Raw genomic sequence first — 20,922 nt, 5'->3', positions numbered from 1 at the left:
GACCTGTGGATAAGCCTGACTGTGGAGTGAAACGCTGTGACATACACAGGCATCCTTGGTCCACTTGCTAGACTCCGCAGTGCCCCAAAGGAGAGAAGTGAGAAGAAGGGCCCCTGTGGGTCTGGATCTGGGCCTGGGCCCCCCCTGGACTTGCCGCCCCAGCTAGTTCTTTGTATCCAAGAGGAGGGAGTGTATGGAAAATTTCCATGAGCACTCTGGTTCTTGGAACCCACATAAGTCTTAGGGAAGTACTGCATACAAATATGATCTAATACTTTCAGTGAGGTCTGGAATAGCAGTCTGTGGTCAAGCATATGTTTTATTTATTTTGGGGGGTAGGGGAGGGTACAGAAAATGCATGAATTCTCATAATAGTGAAGTAAATCAAGATTATAAGTAAATTCAATTCCAGTGTTGCCACCAAATGTATTATGAAGAAAAACTTTCAGCTTTCAGAATTTGGAAGATTTTGGAATTGCAGAGCAAGAGAGAGCAAGTGAGAGAGAGAGAGAGAGAGAGAGGGTGTGTGTGTGTGTGTGTGTGTGTGTGTGTGTGTGTGTAGAAAGAAAGAGGGTGAGAAGGGGAGAGGAATAAAGAGAGAGAGAGAAAAAACCAGAGATAGATATTCAGCCATACTGAGAAATCAAAGCAAGTGTTTTGGGGTGAAGTATTAATTCTGTCTAAGAGAGTTTGAACTGGACCCAAAACAGTGGGTAGAGTTTTATAGAGGGGCCATGGGAGGTAAGGCAACATTCTAGGTAAAAGAAACAATATGGACAAAGTAGCCAAAGACTGAAAGTGAGAGGTACACTCTGAGGGCAATGAGAAGAATGATGTGGCTGGACCGTGGGTACTCAACAGAGAACGGTAAGAGACAGAGCTCCTGCCAGATTGGGAAGGCAAAAGCGTGTGTGCTTTATTCTGCACCAACATAAGCCATCAGAGGCTTCCAGAAAGAGAGTACCATGGCCAGGTCTTCCTGTGGCCCTGTGCTAAAGCATGGGTGCATCTAGAAAACTGTGCTTCTCCACAATTTCTCTGAAAGCCCATGAGAGACCAAACCTTGCCATACCATGCCTAGAATTCCCTTGATGCCCTCCGGTCCAAGTTCAGCTCTCTTCCTACATCAGGTTGCCTGCACAGCCTTCTGGCCACACTAGGCATCCTAACAAAGAATTTTTAAGGATAAGATTTCATTCTTAAATAAATTATATTCTTAAAATCTATTGTGTACTCCAAGTCCTTGGTCCGGTTCTTGCCTTTCCATTTGGCAAGTTTCCTCCTGGCTGTAGCAGCCATTTCTTCCCGGGACCCACCAAATTCTGTTCTGTTAGCAACAGTGAACTCTGACTTGGAACAGAGAGGAGATGCTGTTTACAAGCTGAGGGAACATACTGCCGAGGTGAAATATTCTCCTTCCTCTACCTAGTTCCTCCCACCCAATACTGTTCAAAATATAGAGGAGTTAAGAGGGCAAGAGCAAATTACACACACACACACACACACACACACACACAAATATAAGTGAGAGGTGAGGTGGGATGAAAGCAGGAAAGAAATGAAAACAGTGTGTTGTGCTGTCAATAAAATGACACGTTTTCCCTGCCATCAAATGAAAACAATTCTTGATTTTGATACTATGAGAGATATTAATGATCCCAGCATTCACCCTACAAGACATATTTTGAACAGTCATTTGAAATAAACTCTTGGTGAGTATTAAAGCATCACTGGTTTTAATTTTCTCATCTGTCTCTTGAATTAGATGCTTGAAAGTTGGTCCTATTTCAGATTGTTGTATGCAGGAGCAGAATCCCACAGCTCCCAGAACCAAGGTGTCCTTCTGAATGTCCTTCACTTCAGAATGGGATTCGAGTAAACATTTTTGGTGAAGTGCTTTTTGATCTATTAACACAGCTGCCATAATTACATCACTTCAAAGCACAGGCAAAAGTCACAAATCTATCCTGAAAAAGAATAATTATCTTAAATTGATTTTAACTATATTATAAGAGCCAAGGAATAACTGTCCCACACAAATAAATAAAATTGTGTAGGGCACAGAAGCTTGGAATTAGAAAAATTATTAAAATTTAGATCAAACTAAATTTATAGAATCAACAGGGTGATTTTCTGATATTGGCATGTAAAGAGTCTCCATCCATGCTTTCTTTTTTTGTGCTGTGACTTCTCTTGGACCAAAGGTGAGGCAGAACTTGGGCAAAGATGTCTTCATTATTCACTTCCCAAAGGAGAGTTCAGCTGGTTCAATTTTATAAATCAAAGTGGTATATGAAAATATAATAAGGGCAAGTAGTTCGTACTCTCGTAATTGTAATTACCTTCTAAAAATACTGTTACCTGAATCAGCCAATCTCTTTGCTTGACCTCTGACTCTACTTTCACTAGAAAACCTATGGATATTACTTATTGAAGGGGCAAGTGGCCTTCTATAAAGATGTAGATCCTAAAGACTTTGAGCTCTTAATATATGTTGTGTGTTTCATCGAGACTCATCCTGATTGCTGTGGGAGCTCTTAGAACCTTTTATTCTGTACAACTGTCAATGTTTTAGTCAATTTTTGGTTGGCTTTTATTTATATTTTTTGGTGAGTCTCCAGTCTAACCACAATTTTAATCATGTTATATGCTCTTACTAAAATTTATAACCCCAGGATGTGCCAACTGTGGTTGAATCATTGATAAGACTCTACCCTGGGTCATGCTGGGTGAATCCTTTAATGGACCTGTCATTAGCTGTCATACTGCAGGGTCTGAGACAAATTCTCCAGCAGCACAGTACCATGGGTGGTTAAGGAATAGACTTTACTGAGGGCAGGAGAAACTGATGAAGCCATGAAGTAGCAAGAAAAGGGAAGGTACACCACCCCCACTACCCTGCCACCTTCTCACCATCCCAGGATGCTTTGCTGGGACAGTTTATGTTCCTGTTCTTTCCCACCTCCCATTCTCTTTTATGATGGTTCAAGTACTAATGCAACTTTGCTATTGGGGGATAAACAGAGATCTTGATGCCATGTTTGATGGACAGCTGTTTCCAGGTGTGGTTTTGGAAACCAGCTACCCAGTGCCTGGTCACCTTGGGGCCTACCTTGCAGCCCCCTTCTTCAAAAAAGAAGTCTCTGTTCTGTGGGAAACTGAGCTTTGGAGCAGCCCCACCTATAGGAAGAACCCTGCCCCCCCAACTCATCTTAGCTAGGTCATTGTAAGCAGTGCCAAATGGACACCAGGGGTCACTTTCTGATGCTTCAGATAATTGCACCTCACACTGCCAGCCCTAAGATAGCAAATGCCACAAGACATTCAACAACAGTCCCTTCAGCTGGCCAAAAAAGAATATACTTCTGTCTCATAAATTCCTTTATTATATTCCTATATCCTCAATGCATGCCTGCCCTCATCATTCCGTACTTAGAAAGTTCCAATAGCCTTATAGCCAATCTTTGTGTTTATATTTCCTTTCCTGTCTTTGCAGTTAACTGTTCTTTCTGTAGCCTAAATAGCCCTTCTGACTTTCCTCTCCATGGATACTAACAGTGTCCATCCGTCCCTGAATGTCCTTGGCACTTTACACCCATCTACTGATGCAGGATGCCCAGCCCCCTGCCAAGTTTAGCTCCCTCAAGAACCTGGAATCCCCAGAAGCTCTCCGCATGTCTTCTCCTGCCTGCCGATACTTCTCTGCTAAGAGTGGTGGGGCCCTAATATTGCTCTGTCCTGCTCATTAGGGTGCCATCATTTCTCCTGATGTTCTGTGGAGCATAGTATTTCTCTGCAGGCAGCAGCCCTGAACTCCCTTGTGAGAACCACCCTCTGTAGAGTTTTGCAACAGAGAAGGGAAAATGAACTCTGTCCCCTGTGGGCCCTGCTCTCTTAGATGGCTCCAAGGCTCCATTGTGTTACAGAGCATGTTGGTGCTACCTATGTTGGTACTATGTACAGCTCATTCTCCTATTAGGAACTTGACCTTTATCTAGTCGCCTGCAATTGTAGTGAATTCTAGCACGAGCTACAAAACTGATGCTGTACTCAGATTCTTCCATCTTCTCAGCTAAGCAGTGGCCTTGCGTCAGGCTTATTGTGCCCAATTCAGGCACTTCAAGAGGTCCCAAGTGTCCCAGGCCACTCCTTATCAACACTCTTACCCACCCAGCACCCCTTATCTACACACTCTCTCTCTCTCTCTCTCTCTCTCTCTCTATCTCTCTTCTAATGGAGTACTCCTCACATTTCCCATTTACGTCCCCTGACCACTTTTGAATTCCCAGCAATGTCCATGCTCAAATTAGGTATTCATCACATTCTGAACGTAATGAATGCCTTCATATTTTAAGACTTTTAGAGACTTTCCATTATATACAACATGACAGTGCTCTGAGAGTGGCCCCTATCATGCTGCACAAATTTTTTTTTGCCTCATTTCCTGCTACCTGTAATCACCCCAACCTCTACATAACAGTCTGATGTTTGCATTTCTCAACGTATATGATTCTCATACCTCCAAGGGCTCTACAAAGGATACATCCTTTCTTGGATCAAACTGACCTCAATCTGTCTATTTGACAAATGCCCACTCAATCATTAAGATACAGTTCAAAAGTCACTTCTTTGTGAAGCTTTCCTTGATGGCTGTAGTTGCTTCTTCCTCTGGGCCCCATGGGCACTTGCTCACACTGGAGAACTTGCTTCTTGTGTGGTAATTACCCATGAGCAGAATCTTCCTCTCACATTAAACCATACATCCCTGCTGGACAGGATGACCTTGGCTTACTCAATTGTATATCTCAGTTGAGTGCACAGCAAATTAGCAGGCGCTCAATGTTAATTAAATGATGGCAAAGTGGGAAAAGAACACTAATGATTATACACACATCTTTATTTACAAACCACATCTACCTGATCATCGTGAATGAACTCCCCACCAAATTTTCCACTTCTCTAGTGGATTATTTGTTGTGTTTCTGTCACTGGCTGAAGTGTTGTAGAGCCAACAGGTTGCTTGATGGCTTTGCTACAACAATTGAAGGGTTAGCCCCGTTCTGAGCATAAGCAGATAATAAAGGTGGCAAAATTCTGAGGCATGGAGAAAAAGCTAAATGATAGCTTAGAAGGAAAAAGATGGAAATGAGTGGAGGAAAGTTTGGGAGGAAAAAGAGCTAGATGACCTCACAGTTTGGAGACACAGAAAGAGTAGTGGATGAGCTAGAAGTGGAAGAGCTGGGGACCACTGGACAGGGGTGCTGAGTGAGGGAAGTTGAGCTGTTCTACGAAGGTTCTGTTCTCCCCTCCCAGTCTGCAGAAGGCAGTGTGGTGTGGGGTAAGCCTCATTCAGCAATGCTTCAGCCACATGAAGGCCAAGAAGACATGTTGGTATTCTATTAATATTAACAAAACATCAGGAAACAAAGAAGTCTCATTAATTTGAATTCTACTAAAATAAAATTTGTGGTATTTTAAGAGAATGCGATAAAATGAAGCTTTATGCTCTGTGCAGAATTTACTATGCAAATTATAGTATAAATAATTAATCTACTTAAGAAAATCAACTGCTTTCAAGTACCCTCAAGTACTTTAGAAGCACTGATTACATAAAAACAGTGATTAATTTTCTTCTTCAATAAGTGACCAAGTATGTTCTCCATAAACATCTATCAGACTACAGTTGGTATAGCATATTTTAAATGATAAATGTGTCTGTAAGTAACAGGACTGCATTTCTTGAAAGGTATTCCAATTTTTCTCCCACGCAAAATCACACTCTGCTCGGAAAACACTCATTCGTAGGTTTAGCCCCTTCATTGTTTTAATATATATTGAACCCCTGCTCAATTCCAGGACTTGTGCTTACCAGCTGGGGCTGCAACAGAACCAAGCTCAAATCTATTTGCAAGTTGCTAAGAGTTTAGTTGGGAGTTTTATGTATGCAAAAATGTCTCCGATACAAAAGCTAAAAACCTAAAAGTTCCACAAGGGAGAGGTATGCACGAGCTCTTTGTGGGTTCCAAGGAGGCAAAGATTGGATTAATTAATTCATTTCCTTTGTTTATCCTTTCTAGGATTTTGAATTTCAGGGACCATACAGATTAAAAGTATAAGATATTCTCTACCCTCAAGGAGTTTACAGTCTAGAGCAGGGTTGAGTAGACGAGATTGAGAGCATGTGACAGGGACATGCTGATAATTAATTAGTGCAAGAAGTGGATGATCTCCTACTGCCTGAACTGAGTATTCCAGTCTCCTCAGCAGCAAGGCTGTGTCTTGAGGGATAGATAAGAATTTATCAGACATTGGAGAATGTCTCCTCCACTTTCCCCATCCCCTGCAAGGAAAAATAACCCAGTGAAAGGAAGTAGCATAGAAGATTCCAGAAATATTTAGTAGATGGTGAAGCCATATGATGGGGGAATGAGTGGTGATTTGATAAGTAAAGCTGGAAATGTCTCAGTTTTCATGATAGGAATATGTAGTTTGTTTGGGGTTGTTATTCAACCAGATCTTAGGAGAATAAGATCTGAGGTGGTCTTGGGCTCCTGCCCAGCTCCCCCATAGTGACAGAACTGTCTGTATCCAGCAAGCCATGAGCACAGTTCATTCATCACCACACTTGCTGAAGTAACCTCTCATACACTTGCCATTGACTTTGGGGGTGAGGACATCAGCTGAAAACTATGGAGGGGCACCTCATAGTAGTTTAAACTGCTTGGTAAATTGAATTAAGCATTCACAGAATCCAAAGAACCATTCTTCCCTACATTTCCCTTGACTCATTCAGATGTTACCCTTTCCCTGCTTTCATTGGTGGTGACCCCAAATATGAATTGGGAAGAGTACTCTCAATGTCAGAGTCACCTAACTCCTCCTTGGGGAAATCCACTTCTCTCCACCTGCACTGATATATCATCTGGCCTCACCTCATAATAATACAGGCCTTGCTCACCTTAGTGGGTACTTTTTCTACCCATAAAAATCATGTTTATTGGACAACATATGGTGATTCATACCCTTTAAAAGTTTACAGTCTGAAAGAAGAAATGCTGATATGATTGAGAATAAAGAGAGTACCTGAAGGAAGAAGTGGCACATTTTTTAAAATTTTAAATAGAGTATGGAGAAGGAAGAGAGGGGGGAATGCGATGTGGGGATAAAGCATGGAGGGGACACGTGGCAAACCTGCCACCGAATGAAAACTGCAGTAGGGATTGAACAAGCAAAAAAGCTAAAAGCGGAATATAGATTTGAACACAAATGAGCTTTCTTTATCCTTTTTCTTCTTTATGCGTTAATTATAGACTGAATTTTATTCCCACATATGCTGTCTTGGTATTTTTACACTGAAGGTTATCATCAACCAATATTTCCTTTCCAAAGTAATGTTTCTTGTAAAAGTTTACAACACAGACATCCTTTCCCTTTTTTGGGTGGTTTATTCTGAATGAATAAAATATATTTGATTTGTGCTGGGTTTCACAGGTGCTGGTGTCATAGCTGTTGGGCATCGCAGGTGCTGACTTCTGATATTTTCCACGCAGGTGATTTTATAAACGGTCACCAACTGACGTAGTTCTATATTTCTGTAGATTACATTTATTATTTTTGTTGGGATATTTTAGTAAAGGAAAATATTTGGGGAGATTCTTGGCTGTCTTCTGAACACTTCCATTTTACAGATGTATTATAGTTTCTTCGATTTATTTGCTTGGTAATTCTGGAAACATAAGTCAATGTTTTAGATATTTTATCGCTATAATCCTTCAATACCCACCAGGTGCTGGGTAATGTAGATACACACAAAGACAAAGTCCTTCCTTTATATACTGTCCTGAAACATGGAAGCATGGAGTCTAGGGCATTTCTTGTAACATAATTTTATGAGCTTGTCTGTTATTTATCAAGTCTAGAAAGAGTAAGATATGGAGCCAGTTAAGTTGGAGGCAAAAAGTGGCAGGATAATTTACTGAGGTACTCGGTTGTGTTTTGTTCTTTCTGCTGTAAAAATGATGAGTTATTTTTCTCTTTACCATCCCAAGAAGCTTACATTTCTCATTCCCTTGCCTGGTCTTCAAACAGCCATGTGATTGTAAATGTATCTATCTTACTGGACTGTCACAAACATTATTTTGCATCACTTAGTTGCAAATATGCAAGTGAGATGGTGGTTTCTATGGTGGTCCCTCAGTATCTGAGGGGGATATTGGTTCCAGGACCCCTGCGGATACTCAAATCTCTTATATAAAATGGCATAATACAATGAATATAGTCAGCCCTCGGTATTTGTGGGTTCCCCATCCGCAGATATGGAGGGCAGACTATATTTGTATAATGAACCCATCCAGCACCGCTGTTTCTCAAGGTTCAGGGAAGCAGAATTATTTCTGCAAATGTGGGAGCAGTTTTACCTGCTGGCGCCCTCTAGCAGAAACCTTCTTCAATTTTCCTGTGCTCTCCAGACAGTCTGTAAGGGGGTAATCCCATGGGTGTTCTGCAGCTTCTATTTTTGGTTCTGCAACTGAAACCGTTATTGACCACCTTAGACTTTGGAACCTAGATTCAGAACATGAAGCTTCTTAGAATGGGGGAAGATGAAATATCTCTCCTTCATTTCTGTAGTAGAAATGACAAAACATAAATATCTCTGTACAGTATCCTTACACAAAAAGAAAAGGGAAGGTACAGCACAGGGATAATAATTATAAATGGAATATAATCTTTAAAAATTACAAATTGCTATGTTGTACACCTGAAATTTATATAATATTGTACATTACCTACACCTCCGTTTTTTTTAAAAAAGGCTAAAAAATAGGGGAAAGGTAGTACAAAAGGAATAGAAAGTAAGGTTCTACGTAAACTATCAACTGTGTAGTTATAAGTGGGAGACTGAAGTTAAGCTGGTCACAATGACATTTTTCTGTGCAAGGGAAATTTTTGTGTACAGGAAAAAATTATTTAAAGTTACTTGAATTTGAAGTTAATACTGAATTTATTAAAGTATAAATTTTACAATGTAGTTTTCCTTAACCCCTTAAATTAAACTGACAAATATTTTTATTTATAATTCTCAATCATATAAAATAAGAGAAATTATTTTTAAGGGATTCTTTGAATAATTTTTGCTAAATTCAAGTTTACCAAATCTAAGTGTGAACCCCATTAAACAATTTGCCCTATTTACTAGCTTAGTTAATCCCCTTAAACATCAAATTGCATGTATAAATTTGCTACAATTAATTTAATGTTTAAACACTTCACATGTCTGATTTGGTGGATTTAGAACCCTCACAAGCAAACCCTTCCAAATATGAGTATGCAATTTCTTATAAATCTAGTAAAGTTTATATATTTGTAAGTACATTTATAATTTCAAACTTTTATACATATCAATAGCTTTAACAGAATTAATAAATTTTATTTTAACTTTCAACTTAAAAAACTCACAAGTAAAATTATTTTTACATTTGAAACTGGATTTCAGATTAATCTGTTGGATTTTCTAACATTGCTAACTTTTCTCACACATTACAGCCATTATGAAAAATCAAATACGGAAATTATCTTGACCTTCACACTAAAGTACTAGTACTATGCATTTAATTTATTTCATTTCTATATTCTAAACTTTCTCATGGATAAAAACTGTCTACTCATAAAGAGAATAATTTGACCCATGTGAGTGATGTAAGATTTATTATTAACCAGTGATATTTGACCAGGACAGAGGTCTCAAAAGTCATGTGTTTTTAGAGTGATGCCACTTGTGGCACAGATGGGCACATTGTGTACTTCCTATGATCAATATAACTGCTGGGGACTCAGATTCCTTCCTTTTCAGTGAAGTCTGATTTCTCCTAGATTTAAATTCCCCCTGCATACATCTTCATTCAAAGGGTGCAGAAAGCATCCTTCACTACTAGATTGGATTCTCCCTGTCTAGCTTTCAGGACACTTAAAGGCCATTTAATATTTCTCTTTTGTAGAAGAAACCCTGCACTCCGTACACAGTGACAGTTAACTGTCTCACAAACCTCTTATATACCTTCTGAATTCTCTATTCTTATTTTTCCACATCTTTTCTCTTGGGTTAGGCCCCATCCCTAAGTATTTTAATATCATCCATTGGGTTGTGTATACCTCACTACCATCATCTGACTCAGAAGTCACCTGAATATACTCATGCTACTGAAAAATATAGAGAGGTCTGGGGTGGTCTTCATAAAATGTGAGTGAAGTCTATATCCATAGAAATGAGTTTGTGGGAATATTGTTGGTAAGAATGTAAATTGGTGCAGCCGCTATGGAAAACAGTATGAAGGTTCTTCAAAGAAGTAAAAGTAGAGCTACCATATGATCAAGCAATTCCACTGCTGGGTATATATCTGAAGGAACATAATCACTATTCTGAAGAGATATCTGCGACTCTATGTTCATAGCAGCACTGTTTACCATAGCCAAGACATAGAAACAAGTGTCCATTGGTGGATGAATAGATAAAGAAAATGTGGCATATGTTTACACTGGAATATTATTTAGACATAAAAAAGAAGGAAATACTGTTATTTGCAATAACATGGATGGACCTTGAGGGCATAATGCTAAGTGAAATAAGTCAGACCGAGAAAGACATATATTGTCTTATTTAGACATATGCAGAGTCTAAAAAACTGAACTCATAGAAACAGAGTTCAGATTCATAATTGCCTGAGGTGGGGAAAGTGGGGTAGGGCAATTGGATGAAGGTGGTCAAAAAGTATAACATTCCAACTATAAGATAAACAAGTTCTGGGGATGTAATGTACAGCATGGTGACTATAATTAACAATACTGTATGGACATTTGAAAGTTGCTAACAGGATAGATCTCAAAAGTTCTCATCACAAGGGAAAAAAGCTTTTAATTATTTGAGGTGATGGAGGTTAACCAAACTTATTTTGGTAATTATTTTTTAATACGCACCCACACATATATCAAATTGTACACTTTAAACTTACACAATGTTATATATCAATTATATCTCAGTATATAATTGACATATATGGGAAAAAATGAAAGAAATAAGTGCATGTGGAAATGAGCAGAGCAAATGATAGAGCCTTGAATGTTGCTGAAGTTTAAGAGTCAAGAGAAGGAGAGGGCAAAAGAAACAGAAAGAGAGGTTAGAGATCATGGGAGAAGGTCCAGGGTTCACAAGAAAAACAAGAATGGAAAGAGCTTCAAGAAATGGAGGCAGATGAATAGTTGCAAAGAACTAAAAGTCCTGTGAGATTAAGAATGAGAAAAAGTCTTCAAGATTGGAAGGAACCTAATTGAGAACTGGTCTTGATTTAAGTTATGTTCCTGATATTATTGCCAAGTTACCCTCTCAAAAACTAAATGATGGAAATGATTGAAAGTTGACTTCTTGAAGACATTCTACGGTAATTAGTTTATATTTTTCAAGGCTGAAGGGTGGTCATAATTGCCTTTAAGCATATGAATAAGAATGAACAGCTGTTCACCAAGTTTTGCAAAGTGCTTCATGAAAGCAAACATGTTTAAGGCATTTACATATAAGAAAGAGCCATTAAACACAGAGAAGAACATCTTAGAAGATGTGGAGTATCTGGCCTTAGATGTCTTCAAAAAAAGCATAGAAAATCACTATAAGTGTATGTGTGTACATGTATGTATGATCATTTCAGGAAAGCAGGAAAGTGAAATGATATCTAGATTCTTTTAAAAGCCTTATTATTAATTCTTACTTATAAAGGAATTGAATAATGTATCTGAAATGCCAACCAGAATTCCTAGAACACAAAGAGTACTCAAGTAATATTAGTCATCTTGTTACCAGTTCTAGATATTCCTTCCTTCATTTCAAAATTTATGTGAATCCACTGTCCTAGGTACTAGGGATAAATCATCGAACAACGTATTATACAAACATTCCTTATATCCTAGTGAGGGAGACAGATTGAAAAAGTAAACAAATATATGAATAAAATAATTACAATTTGTTAGTTGTTATGAAGAAACCAAATAAGGGACAAACATGCAGAACCCCTGAAAGGATAGTGAGGACGGCTCCTTCAGAAATATCTTTAAGAATGATACAAACTGATATTTGGTGTAAAACCACCTTGCCTTCTGTATAGGAATAGATTTGTAAAGGGCACAAGTGGAAGCAGGAAGACTAGTTAAGGAGCTGTTCTAATGATCAAGTTGAGAGGACGGCCACCAGAGCATAGATGGAGAGATTTGAGTTAGATTTGGGAGGCAATATTGACAGAACCTGCTGAAATACTGCATGTGATGAAAGAGAGAGTTGAGGAAAAGAGGTTTATGCCATAGGCAACTTGGTGCCATAGACAGACACAGGCAATCAAGAGGTAGACAAGATCTAAGAGGAGTGTGGGATGAATTGCTGAGTTAGTATTTGCACTCACTGAGGTTGAGGGACCTGGAAGACATTTTCGTTGTGATGTCAAACTAGAAGAAAGTTGTCCTATGGAGTTAGAGACAAGAACATCTGCATACAGTAATAGAGCAACTTGCAGGTATTTATAGAATAACATGTCCACATATGAAAAACTGGACACAAACTATTTATGTAACAAGAGTACACAGAGTAAACATTTTCTTATCTTGTGTTCTCTATGGCAGTTTAGCACTAGTTACAGCTAAACTGCCATAGAGAACAAATACACAAAGTTTAAGAATGTAGCCAGAGCTCTCCTTATTCTCCTTTTGCCAGGACAAGGCTAGCTGATTTGTGAGAATTTCAAGTTGCTCTTGGTGACTGACTATAGTCAATAGTGTTTTCATATAGGGAAAAAAAAGTCTACTCTTGGCTTGTGTTGAATTTTAACATACAGAGCCCAGCATGAATTTGTAACTTTAGTCCACTAGATTTTTTTTCTTTCTGGTACAAATAAGCTCACGTATTAAAAGTTTTATTTACATTTGACTTGCCTTCAGTCATTAGACAGAAAAAATAACTAAGGCTCCAAGTCTGAATTGCACCTTTGATAAATGTAGTCACTGGGAATAAAAGATTAGATGTAGTGAATTTATACCCTCTAGAGAGGCTGGCTATGTTTTCATTTTCCTCAAGGCTTTCAAGTCATTTCCTTGAACAAAATCAACGAGCTATGCACTTTGAGCACCTTTTGCAGTACTTTTTATGAGCAGCTTTTTTAAGGTCCATTAAGCCAACATTGTACTTTTACATCTGTATTTTAAGTTTTGCTTTCCTTTCTATTTTTCATGCACAGTTTGGTAGGTAAACACAAATTATTCAAGTGCTGTTTCCATCTGAAATCCTAATACTGAAAACTGGTTGGAGCCAAAAGGACTTCCATGAATCAGTAATAAGCACAGGGAGGTGATGATAAGGTAGATCTAAGATGCCACTGATCTTTTCTAAATAGGCATACATATCTAGGAACAAGGAAAGATAATAATCTTGTTGTACATGTAAAAGAGTTTGCATATTTCACATCACTTCTAACTTGTGTTCTAAAGGTCCTTTTGGTACCTTTAGTAAGTACCAGTATGAGCCAATCTCATGACATTCCAGAAAGGCAAGCACTGTCCTCACTTTACAGATTAAAATGTTGAAATTTGAGAAGATTAAGTAATCTGACTAGAAAATGAGTGGAGCAGGATTTAAATCTAGTCTTTCTTCCCCTATAGCTTTTTTAGTTACTCTACATTACTATATAGGGAGGCTAGATACCAGCACCAGCACAGAGAATTGGATATGATCCATGAGGGAATTAACAATAGTACTACAGTTACAGCTTTGGAAAACCTAGCATTATTTCTGGGTTTGGGATTTCCTTGTGGGCGTGGGAGCTGGAATTTCTCTGTCCCTAACCCCTGTTGTGACCCCAGCAGCCTGGGACAGCATCTCCACTAGGGTTGAAGGTAGAGCAAGTGAAGGGTTGACTAATGAGATAGGAGACAGATACCTATTAACTTCCAGCGCACCCTTTCTTAGAAGTAACTGAAGAAGATGTTCCTGCAAAATAATGGAGAAAACTCAGTTCCCATCCAAGAACCCTGGGACTTATGGGTCAGTCCTTCATGCCAGTGTCTGCTGTTGCTTTGTGCCTAAGGCCCTTGGCCTATTCAGAGTAGGGCAAGTCCACCGGTGGTTCTTTCCTTCCCTGCCCATTCTCAGGGAATCATCACAAACGTTCTCCAAGCAACAGTACACAGTGTGGTTTCTCATAGTCACCTAGACAGCCAGCTCTTGCTGGGATCTTGCTGCCCCGAGTAGTGTATTCGAGAAGGCTGAGGTCTTGGCTACTCAGAAAACCTGTAACCCGTGTCCCCTTCCCAGGCTACAGTTTTTGGTTCATTCCAACCTCTACACCTTGTCAGATCATGTCGTTTCAGTCCTTTATGGTCCTGGCCCCAAGTTGCAAACTGTTGGTATTAGACTAGGTCTCAACAGAAAACATTCCCATCTACTGCCTTGTGTTTAAAAAAAAGTTTAAAGCTACAATTATTTAAAAATTAGGAGAGTTAATGTAAAATGTTGGGTTTCATACTTCTTTTAAAAACACAGGAACTCTGACAATATTAAGTCCTCAGACCTGGATGGCAACAGCTAGATTCAGCTGAATTGGGTGAGCTTCCTTTAAGTGGGGCAGATACTTCCCAGTTACCACAGTCCCTACAACTCCCTATTATCTTATACCCTAAGGGATCTACTCACTTGTTTCAGGCAGGGCCCTGGAGGTATTTGAGTTTGCAACCTCTCCCTAGACCTTCAATCCTCAAAGCCCAGTTTATTTGCCTCCTGCCTGGTGGATAAAGAGAGTCCCAGTTTGAGATGCAAAGTCCTAGCTTCCTCTTGAGAAGGGTAAGAGAAGAGGGAAGAAAACACACCTATTACTTTTTCACTCATCCTACCACATACAACAGAAGAAACTTGCTTAGAAAAGATGAAACACTTGCATTATGGATACATAACTCAAGTGAGAGTTTGAATTCAGGACTTTCTGCCTCCAAAGTCCAAATGTTTTCCATTACACAATGAAAAAATGCATTATGAAATAAAGTAGAAGTTAACAATTTTCCCAAAAAGATTTTAGTGATCCTATCTGCAAATATTTAAGTTCACCTACAAAAAGAGAAATTCAAATGATTACTTGCCAAAAGATTGAGCAGAGTGTCAAAGCTTGTGCTCTTTTTAAGTTGTCCCAGCCCTACCACTTGACAACCAAATTATAATGGAGTCTACAAATATTTTCATTATCTATATCCAATTGATTATATTCCAAATGACTATGATCTGAAAATCGCTGTGTGTATGTGTGATATCAAACACACGCACACACACACACACACACACACACACATACATACATCTGTCCCATGGTTGATGTTGCTTTCCCAAGCAGGTGTCTTCCATTAAAATGCACAATAGCCAGAGTATAATATAAATTTCTCTAAAAATATATCATTAGAGAGATTTTACTCTTAGAATATTAATGATGAAGGATTTAGACTTTTATATTCATAGTTTTGGTTTTATGGCCAAAATATAGAAGTTTTAAGAACTTTTAATCTTTTCAATTTTACTTGATAATGACACAGACCTGCTATTGGTTAAAATAAGTCACAAAACAGAAACTAAAACTTTTTCATAATATCTTAAAAAGTTCCCTCCAGAAAGATTTCTTCATTGTTAACAATCAATGTTTCACCAAATATCTTGACAGCTGACATACAAAATTTATCATTACAGATGGTAATCCTGAGTAATCAATAAGACTTTAAATTCTGTACATCATGGTCTATTTAATAAAGTAGGGAACTATACAACTCATTTTAGAAAGAATTAACTACAAAATCATTAAATTTATCTCAGCATACTGATTTTCTACAAATAATTCTAGCTTTCTAAGAATTCACTATAGTTGAGGTTGTTAAGAATTTACTATGACACACTTACTTTCAGGTCACATATGTTGGTTTGACTATTAACAGCAAAGAAGTCTTTCTGGAGGGAACTTGCATCTACATTCCACAAATAATGATCATGCCCAAACCCCTCCCCACATACATCACATGGCTTGTATGAGATTAGACACCTTCTGCAATTCTTGATATTCTGTGCCTCTGCATCAACTCACTGATGCCTTTATAAAGTATGCTCTAAGGGACAAAGAGTCAGTTATAAGGGAACCCCTATAAGGCTATTGGTTGATTTGTCTACAGAAACTTTGCAGGCCAGAAAGGAGTGGCATGCTATATTCGCAGTCTTTAAAGGAAAAAACCCTGCAACCTAGGATACTCTACCCAGCAAAATTATTATTTAGAATAGAAGGAGAGATGAAGTATTTCTCAGACAAGAAAAACTAAAAGAATTCAGAAATACTAAACCTACCCTAAAATAAATATTGAAAGGTCTTCTCTAAATAGAAGAAAAAGCAAGAATCTATAGGAAAGGGGAAATCACAATAGGAAAGGCAAATATATAAAAGGATTGAAGATCACTTAAATAATAACATAGATTAAAAAACAATCAAAAGACTTTGTAAAAGTGATTATAACTACAATTAACACCAAAAGGATAAACATGAAGATGTAAAATAAGACATCAAAATCACAAAATGTGGGGGAGGGAAATATAAAAATGTAGCTCTTTGAGAATGTGTTTGAACTTATGTAACTATCAGTTTAAAGCAGGTAGGTATAGCTATGGGTCAACATACTTGAAAACCAGGGTAACCACAAATCAAAAACATACAATAGATTTGCAAACACCAAAAAGAAAGGAATTCAAGGCATACTACAAAAGAAAAACATCAAACCACAAAAGGAAAAACAAAAAGAAATGAACAAAGAAGAAATACAAAATCAAGTGGAAAACAAGGTTTAAATTGGCAATAAGTACAAACCTATCAATAACTACTTTAAATGTAAATGGACTAAATGCTCTGACCAAAACACATAGAGTGGCAGATTGGATTAAAAAAACAAGAATTGACAATATGCTGCCTACAAGAGACTCACTTCAGGGCAAAAGACACACAGATTGACAGTGAAGGCATAGAAAAATATACTTCATGTAAATGGAAATGACAAGAAAGTGGGGGTAGCAAAACTCATATCTGACAAAATAGACTTTAAAACAAAGACTATAAAGAAAGACCAAAGAAGGACATTATATTCAATACAATAACAAAGGGATCAATATAAGAAGAGGATATTATACTTGTGAATATATATGTACCCAGTATAGGAACACCTAAATATATAAAGAAAATAATAACAGATATAAAGGGAGAAAATGACAGGAATACAATAATGGTAGGAGACTTTAACACCCCATTGACATCAATGGACAGATCTTCCAGACAGAAAATCAATAAGGTGACAGAGGTCCTCAATGACACAATGGACTAATTTGACTTAATTGATGTCTACAGGACACTACATCAAAAAAAAAAAAAAAGACTTAGAATACATATTCTCTTTAAGCACACATTAAATGTTCTCTAGGATAGACCACATACTAAGTCACCAAAAAAAGCCTAAACAAATTTAAGAGTGTAGAAATTATCTGAAGCATCTTTTCTTACCACAATGGAATGAAACTAGAAATCAACCACAGAAAGAAAAACAGGAAAAAAGTAATGAACACATGAAGGCTAAACAACATGAGACTAAAAAACCAATGGGTCACCGATGAAATCAAAGAAGAAATCAGAAAGTACTTCAAGACAAATGACAATGAAAACACAACCATACTAAATCTATGAGATGCAGCAAAAGCAGTGCTAAGACGGACGTTCTTAGTGATTCAGGCCTTCCTCAAGAAACAAGAAAAATCTCAAATAAACAACCTAATCTATCACATAAAATAATTAGAGAAAGAAGAACAAACAAAACCCAAAGTCAGCCAGAAGGAATAATAAAGATAAGAGATGAAATAAATAAAATAGCAAAAAAACAATAGAAAAGATCAATAAAACAAAGAGCTGGTTTTTTGAAAAGATAAACAAAACTGACAAACCTCTAGCCAGGCTCACCAAGAAGAAAAGATTGAGGACCCAAATAAAATAAGAAATGAAAGAGGAGAAATAACTGATACTGCGGAAATATAAAAATTCATAAGAGAATACTATGAACAGTTATATGCCAACAAACTGGACAACCTAGAAGAAACGGACAAGTTTCTAGAAACATACAGCCTACCAAAATTGAGTCAAGAAGAAACAGAGAATTTGAACAAACTGATCACTAAAAGTGAAATAGAATCTGTAAAAAAACAAAAACAAAAAGAACTCTCTGCAAACAAAAGTCCAGGACCAGATGGCTTCACTGGGGAAGTCTACCAAACATATAAAGAAGAACTTATACCAATCCTTTTCAAACTACTTCAAAAGACTGAAGAAGAGGGAACACTCCTGAAGTCATTTTATGAAGCTACCATCACCCTTGATACCAAAACCAGACAAAGACACTACAAAAAAGAAAATTACAGGCCAACATCTCTGATGAATATAGATGCAAAAATCCTCAACAAAATATTAGCAAACCAAAGCCAACAGTACATAAAAAGGATCATACATCATGATCAACTTGGATTCATTACAGGGTGGCAAGTATGGTTCAACATATGCAAATCAATCAATGTGATACACCACATTAACAATAGAAAAGACAGAAGCCACATGATCATCTCAATAGGTGCAGAAAAAGCATTTGACAAAATTCAACATCCATTCATGATAAAAACTCTCACCAAAATGGATATAGAGGGAACACATCTCAATATAATAAAAGGCATTTATGACAAACCCACAGCCAGCATAATACTCAATGGTGAAATGCTGAAAGCCTTCCCCCTAAATTCAGGAACAAGACAAGGATGCCCACTCTCACCACTTCTATTCAACATAATATTGGAAGTCGTAGCCACAGCAATAAATCAAGAAAAAAAATAAAAGTTATAAAAATTGGAAGGGAAGAGGTAAAACTGTCACTATTTGCAGATTACATGATGTTATATTTAGAGAACCCTAAAGTCTCCACACAAAAACTATTAGAACTGATCAATGAATTCAGCAAGGTAGCAGGATACAAGATTAATGTACAGAAATGTTGCATTTCATTACATTAATAATGAAATACCAAAAAGAGAAAGTAAAAAAGATACTCCCATTTAAAAATCATAACCCCCTAAAAATACGTAGGAATAAACTAAACCGGGGACGTGGAAGACCTATGCACTGGAAGTTATAAAATATTGATAAAGGAAACTGAAGATGATTCAAAAAAATGGAAAGATGTCCCACACAGTAGTTAATATTGTAAAAATGGCCATACTACCCAAAGTAATCTACAGATTTAATACAATCCCTATCAAAATGCCCATGACATCTTGCACAGAACCAGAACAAAGAATCCTAAAATTCCTAGGGAACCACGAAAGACCCCAAATTGCCAAATGAATCCTGAGAAAAGAACAAAGCTGGAGGCATAACCTTCCCAGACTTCAGACAATACTACAAAGATACAGTAATCAAAACAGTGTATACATCAAAAGAGCAGAACAGGGAGGAGCTTCAAGATGGCAGAAGAGTAAGATGCAGAGATCACCTTCCTCCCCACAAATACATCAGAAATACGTCTACATGTGGAACAACTCCTACAGAACACCTACTGAATGCCTGCAGGAGACCTCAGACCTCCCAAAAGGCAAGGAACTCCCCACGTACCTGGGTAGGGCAAAAGAAAAAAGAAACAACAGAGACAAAAGAATAGGGATGGGACCTGCACCAGTGGGAGGGAGCTGTGAAGGAGGAAAGGTTTTCACACACTAGGAAGCCCCTTCACCGGTGGAGACTGTGGGTGGCGTAGGGGGGAGCTTCGGAGCCACGGAGGAGAGCGCAGCAGCAGGGGTGCGGAGGGCAAAGTGGAGACATTCCCGCACAGATGATCGGTGCCGTGCAGGACTCACCAGCCCCGGAGGCTTGTCTGCTCACCCGCCGGGGCGGGCAGGGGCTGGGAGCTGAGGCTCGGGCTTCGGTCAGATCCCAGGGAGAGGACTGGGGTTCGTGGCGTGAACACAGACTGAAGGGGTTAGCGCACCACAACTAGCCGGAAGCGAGTCCAGGAAAAAGTCTGGAGCTGCTGAAGAGACAAGAGACTTTTTCTTGCCTCTTTGTTTCCTGGTGCGCGAGGAGAGGGGATTAAGAGCGCCGCTTAAAGGAGCTCCAGAGACGGGCGCGAGCCGCGGCTATCAGCGCGGACCCGAGATGGGCATGGGACGCTAGGGCTGCTGCTGCAGCCACCAAGTAGCCTGTGTGTAAGCACAGGTCACTATCCACACTGTCCCTCCTGGGAGCCTGTGCAGCCCGCCACTGCCAGGGTCCCGTGACCCAGGGACAACTTCCCCGGGAGAACACATGGCACACCTTAGGCTGGTGCAACGTCATGCTAGCCTCTGCCGCTGCAGGCTTGCCCCGCATCCATACCCCTCCCTCTCCCCGGCCTGAGTGAGCCAGAGCCCCTGAATCAGCTGTTCCTTTAACCCCATCCTGTCTGAGTGAAGAACAGATGCCCTCAGGCGACCTACACGCAGAGGCGGGTCCAAATCCAAAGCTGAACCCCGAGAGCTGAGCGAACAAAGAAGAGAAAGGGAAATCTCTCCGAGCAGCCTCAGAAGCAGCGGATTAAATCTCCACAATCAACTTGATGTACCCTGCATCTGTGGAATACCTGAATAGACAATGAATCATCCCAAATTGAGGAGGTGGACTTTGGGAGCAATGATATATTTTTTTCCCCCTTTTGCTCTTTTTGTGAGTGTGTATGCGTATGCTTCTGTGTGTGATTTTGTCTGTATAGCTTTGCTCTTACCATTTGTCATAGGGTTCTGTCTGTCCGTTTTTTTTTAATTAT

At 38.8% G+C, this 20,922-nt stretch overlaps 1 protein-coding gene and 1 long non-coding RNA gene across 2 annotated transcripts in view; both read left to right on the top strand.

The window, feature by feature from the left end:
- Positions 1–20,922, top strand: part of LOC309657870 — an 849,451-nt gene that overhangs the window by 148,144 nt on the left and 680,385 nt on the right. The gene's annotated exons all lie outside the window — the stretch shown is intronic.
- KCNN2 (potassium calcium-activated channel subfamily N member 2) overlaps positions 1–20,922 on the top strand; it is a 324,148-nt gene that overhangs the window by 107,018 nt on the left and 196,208 nt on the right. The gene's annotated exons all lie outside the window — the stretch shown is intronic.

The sequence above is a fragment of the Balaenoptera physalus genome (genome assembly GCF_965194825.1).
Source record: "Balaenoptera physalus genome assembly, chromosome: 3".
NCBI lineage: Eukaryota > Metazoa > Chordata > Mammalia > Artiodactyla > Balaenopteridae > Balaenoptera > Balaenoptera physalus.
This window is presented reverse-complemented; position numbering and strand designations above follow the sequence as displayed.